This window comes from Orycteropus afer, unplaced genomic scaffold (genome assembly GCF_000298275.1).
Source record: "Orycteropus afer afer isolate SDZICR_OR568_19922 unplaced genomic scaffold, OryAfe1.0 scaffold00355, whole genome shotgun sequence".
NCBI lineage: Eukaryota > Metazoa > Chordata > Mammalia > Tubulidentata > Orycteropodidae > Orycteropus > Orycteropus afer.
The window spans coordinates 3,112,905-3,118,964 of NW_006921942.1; positions in this window are offsets into that span (position 1 = coordinate 3,112,905).

Genomic DNA, 6,060 nt, shown 5'->3' on the forward strand with positions numbered 1-6,060 from the left:
AGTGGCTGGTGGGTTTGAACCACCAGCCGTCTGGTTAGCAGGCAAGTGTCTTAGCCACTATGGTACCAGAGCTCCCCCGAGCTCCTATATATATGTATATAAACTCAGCACAACATCTAGCATATGATACTCAATAATTGCTTGAGCAACTATTACTATTATTATATTATTACCATTTCCCCTAGACTGTGAACCCCTGAGGGCAGAGACCATTCTAAATTCATCTGTGTCTCACCACATACACTTGTCTTGTCTTACAGGAGGCATTAACAAATGTTTGCTAAAACAGTCACAGAGGCTTGCACAAAACCTGATGCAAAATAACTCATGGGATAGAAGTATTGGACATGGCCAAGGATAAAGAGCCTTGTTGGACCCTGCAAAACCCCAGAAGATTTCTTAACAGGAGCCATTTGTCACCCAGGAGTCAATCTGCAGGCCTACTAGGACCATTCATTTGCTCATTCATTCACCAAACTGACACCAAATTTTCACTTTGGTCCAGTAACAAACATTTGCCTAATGCTCTTTTAACTTATTTTTTTTTTAATATTTCAGAATCTCTTCCATATGCCACTTTAAATTTAGTCTCCACAAAAATGCTTAGAGGTAGATAAATAGGCACTGAAAATACATTTTTTAAAATAAAGAAATGAAAGCTAAGAGAGGTAACAAGATTTGCCTCAGGACACACAGCAGTTAAGGTCACTGCAGAAAGGGAACCAAGGTCATATTCATGATCTTGAGTCCTTTTCATGGTCCCGGTGATCTCAAGCGCATTACAGATCCAGGATCATTCATTCCCACTGTCCAATTTGTTTTTCAACAAATAGTACTGAATTAAATTATTGACAGTGTTGTTTTAACATGTCTCTTGGAGAAGGAAGACTCTAAGTTTCATGAAAGCAGGGACAATGAGAGTCAGGAGAGTGTGAGGCAATGCAATATGATTCTAATCCCAGATTGCTTAGGTTCAAATCCTGACTCTGACTTAGCTATGGTTCCCACTTAGCTGTGGAATCTTGGGCAAATGACTTAACCTCTCTGTGCCTCAATTTTTTCATCTACAAAAGGAGGATAATAATGGTAGCTACCTATGGGACTGTTGTGAGGATTAAAGGTGTTAACACAGGTAAAGTGCCTACAGGAGTACCTGGCACAGATAACAGAGTTAGTTGTAATTGTTATTATTTGTCATGCATCCCCTACACCTATCACAAGGCCTGGCATGGAAGACCCTTAATACATATTTGCTGGATGGATGAATGGGTGAAATGCTTCCTGGAAAGAGGTAAATAAATATCTATGCTTTGAGTATGGATGGGCAAAGCAAAAATTGGAATTGTAGCTCTCAGGAATCTAGGGTCCTTCTGTTCCTTGCTCACATCCAGAGATATGTGGGAAGAGATGGGTCATTCCAGGACTCAAAGCCCTGTCTCTTTCTCCAGGCTGTTTCAATTCTGTTCAGGGGCAGTAAATATAAGTAGTGGTTAAGAACATGGGCTCTTGTGGCAGATACGTAAATTCAAGTTCTTACTCTGCCACTATAGCACTCACTAGTTTTGCACTTAACCTTCCATATCTGTCTCAGTTTCCTCCTCTGTAAAATGGGATAGTCATACCTATCCTGGATTCATGTCACAGAGAGGAGATAATGCCTCCTGTATCTGGCCCTGGTCCATGGCAATAGTGTCCATGAGCCTCACGAGGTCAACAGCTGCTAACTCTGATGGATAGCGTTCTATGGGCTGGGACTGTGCTAACTAAGTGTTTCTCTAGCATGTAGTCTCTCATATTGGTTTTGGGTCCCTCCACGTACTTGTTTGGAGGAAGTATAGCCAGAATGCTTTTTAGAAGTGAGAATGGCCCAGCTCTGTCTCACCTACTTTGGTCATGTTGTCAGAAGAGATAAGTCCCTGGAGAAGGATATCATGCTTGGTAAAGTAGAAGGTAAGCAAAAAAGGCAAAGACCCTCAGGGAGATAAAGACACTGGCTGTGAGGATGGGCTCTAGCTTGGCAATGATGGTGAAGATGGTGCAGGACAAGGCAGTGGTTCGTTGTGTTGTCCATAGGGTGCTATGAGTCAGAACCAGCTTGATGGTACCTAATAACAATAATTACAACGTATTTGTGCCTATTCCAAAGAAAGGTGAGCCAACAGAATGCAGAAATTATGTAACAGTATCACTGATATCACCCACAAATAAAATTTTGCTGAAGATAATTAAAAAATGGTTGCAGTATTACATTGACAGGGAACTGCCAGAAATTCAAGCCAGATTCAGAAGAGCACATGGAATGAGGGTTATCATTGCTGATGGCAGATGGATCTTGGCTAAAAGCAAATACCAGAAAGATGTTTACTGTGTTTTATTGACTATGCAAAGGCATTCAGCTGTGTGGATCATAACAAATCATGGATAATATTGCAAAGGATGGGAGTTCCAGAACTTAATTGTGCTCATGCAGAATCTGTACATGGACCAGGAGGCAATCTGAACAAAATATGGGGATATTGTGTGTGGTTTAGAATCAGGAAAGGTGTGTGTGAGGGTTGTACCATTACACCATATTTATTCAATCTGTATGCAGAGCAAATAATCCAAAAAGCTGGACTATCTGAAGAAGAAACACAGCATCAAGACTAGAGGGAGGAAGACTCATTAACAAACTGCTATATGCAGATGACACATCTTCAGTGAAACTGAAGATGACTTGAAGTATTCACTGACGAAGATCAAAGACTACAGTCTGCAGCATAGATTATGCCTCAACATAAAGAAAACAAAAATCCTCACAACTGGTCCAATAAGTAACATCATGATAAATGGAGAAAAGATTGAAGATGTCAACGATTTCATTTTACTTGGATCCACAATAAATGCCCATGAAAGCAGCAGTGAAGAAATCAAACAACGTGCTGCACTGTGCAAATATGCTGCAAAAGACCTCTTTGAAGGGCTTAAGAGCAAAGATGTCACTTTGAAGACTAAAGGTGTGCCGGATCCAAGCCATGTTATTTCCAGTAGCCTCATGTGCATGTGAGAGTGGGACAATGAATAAGGAAGACTGCAGAAGAACTGATGCATTTGAATTGTGGTGTTGGTGAATAATAGTGAATGTACCATGGACTGCTAGAAAAACAAACAAATCTGCCCTGAAGGAAGCACAGCTGGAGTGCTCCTTAGAAGTGAAAATGGCCAGATTTCGTCTTTTGTACTTTGGCCATGTTGTCAGGCGGGACCTGTCCCTGGAGAAGGATGTGATGCTAGGTAAAGCGGAGGGCCAAAGGGGAAGACCCTCACTCAGTGAGATGGACTGACAGAGTGACTGCAATGACGGGCTCAAGCATGGCAGCCATTATGAGGATGGTGCAGGACCAGGCAGTGTTTCGTTCTGTTGTACAGAGGGTCGTTATGAGTTGGAATCAACTCGACAGCACCTAACAGGATCATGGCTTGTTAGGGTAGTCCATGCTCCACCCTTGAGGCCAAAAACCTGCCTGCAGTGAAAAGGCAGATTCCCTCTCTGGGCCCAGCGCAGACTGGGCTCCGTGGAGGCTAGACAGCTGCTTGGGAAACAACCTCCCCTCCCCGGCCCCTGGGAAGGGCATTCTCTAGAGAATGCACTTGGAGAGTTCCTCCCAAACGCCAGTGCCAACAACTAACAGCCGGCAGTGCAGCTGCCTCTGAGTCAGCCCTAGTCCCAGTGGCAGCTGCAGGTCCTTCCTGGGCTCAGTTTCCCGGGCTAAGACTCTGAGGCTAGTAGACTGTCCTGCTTATGGGAAAGAACGAGCATTATGGAGCCAGAAACTTCACATTCCTTGTCTCATTTAATCCTCACAACAAGACTGCAGTGGGTACTGTGCTTGTACATGCTGTGAGACTTTGGACAAACTGTTTAGTTACCTCATATCTCAGTTTCCTCATCTGAGAGAACTTAATAAATATTCTTATTTATTAGATCCATTTTGCAAAGAAGGAAGCTGAATCATAGAGAAGGAAATACATGGTCTAAGACCATACAACTATCAAGTAACAAAGGTGCAGCTGTTTGATTTAAAAGTTTCATTCATTCATTTATTCTTTCAGTCATTCATCCATTACTTTTGGAGGACCCACCGTGTTGGGGGCATTGAATCCATACTCTGTTCTCTCTCTCTCTCTTTTTATATAATTTTTTTTTTTTCATTTTATTGTTGTTGTTGAGAATATACACAGCAAAACATAGACCGATTAACAGTTTCTACACATACCATTTAGTGACACTGATTACATTCTTCGAGTTGTGTCATCATTCTTCTCCTTTTCTGAGTAGTTCTTCCTCCATTAACATAAATTCATTGTCCCATAAAGTTCCTATCTAATCTTTCGAGCTGCTCTTGCCAATTTGATCCCACCTACAGTTCTTAAAAAAGCATAAATCTCAAGGTATACTTTTTTTTTTCTTTTTAAATAACTAGTTAAGCTAAACTACTGTTTGGTTTTAAGAAGATTTCAGGGGATAGTTTTGGTTTAAGGATCAAAGATTATCTCAGGGCATTAGCTTCAGGGGTTCATCCAACCTTTATGGCTCCAGGTAGTCTAGAGTCCTGACAACTTGAATTTCTGTTCTGCATCCCCCCCCCCAACACCCTTTTTATCAGGATTCTTTGATCCAAATGTTCAGTAACTGGAGCCAGGAACCATCCAGTTCTTCTGGTCTCATGGCAAAGGAAGCAGTTGTTCGTGCAGGCAATGAGCCACACATTCCTTATCCTCTTTCTATTCCTGATGTTCCTTCTTCCTCTATTCCAGGTGAATAGAGACCAATTATTGTGCCTTGGATGGCTGCCTACAAGCTTTTAAGATTCTAGGCACCATACAATGAACCAGGAGATAGAACAGGAGAACTAAATAAGTTATTAGGCCAATTAACTGGGATGGCCCATGAAACTATGAACATAAGCCTTCAAGCCAAGGAACCAAATCCCATGAGGGGTTTGTACATAAGCAGCCTCAGCAGCTACTCTTTCATTCTTTTTTTTTTCTTTTGTCATTGTTGTAAATGTATCTATCATGTAATTTTTGCCAATTCAACTTCTTATAGGTGTACAATTCATTGACAGCAATTACAATAATTGGCTGTGTTACCCTATCCTTAATCAATACAATATTTCTATCACCTTTAAACCCCTTTTTGCCTTCCTCTCACTTCTGGTAACCACTAATAAACTTTGTTGTCTATATGTTTGCCTTTTCTTGTGTATTTATATAAGTGAGGTCATACAATACTGGTCCTTTTGTGATTGATTTGTTTCACTCAGCATAATGTCTTCCAGTTCCATCCATACTGTAGTATCTATCAAGACTTCATTTCTCCTACTGGCTGAGTAGTATTCCATTGCATCTATATACTACATTTTGTTTATCCATTCATCTGTTGATGAGCATTTAGGTTGTTTTCCCATTTCGGCTACTGTGAATAGTGATGCAATGAACATTGGTATATAAGTGCCTGCTTTCAAATCTTTTGGGGATATACTTAGGAGTGGAACTGCTGAGTTATATAGTAGTTTTATTTTTAAGTTTTATAAGGACCATCACACTGTTTACCACAATGGTTGTACCATTTTTGCATTCCCACCATCAATGGATAAGGGTTTTTCTTCTTCTTTTTTTTTTAATTTTTATTGTGATTTGGGAGAAAGTTTGCAGAGCAAATTCACTTTCCATACAGCATCTCCCATACACTTTGTCTAATGACATTGATTGCTATTTCCCACAATGCAACAGCTCCCCTTCCACTTCCTCCCCATAGTTATCTCTTCCCTGTGTCCTTGTTCTCATGCACTTCTGCCTCCTGAGCTATCTCCCTGTGTATACGCATACCTCCTATTCTCTCATGATTGACCTCTCCAAGGAGTGTATCTACCTAATGTAAATGTTCAACTCATATGCCTATCTTTTGTTTGGCTGGAAGCCACAGGAGTGGGTTCAATTATTCCAGACTTGAAGGGCAGCTAGGGACTATAGTCTCAGTGGTTCCATCAGGCTCTAACAGACGAGCAAACCTGGTCC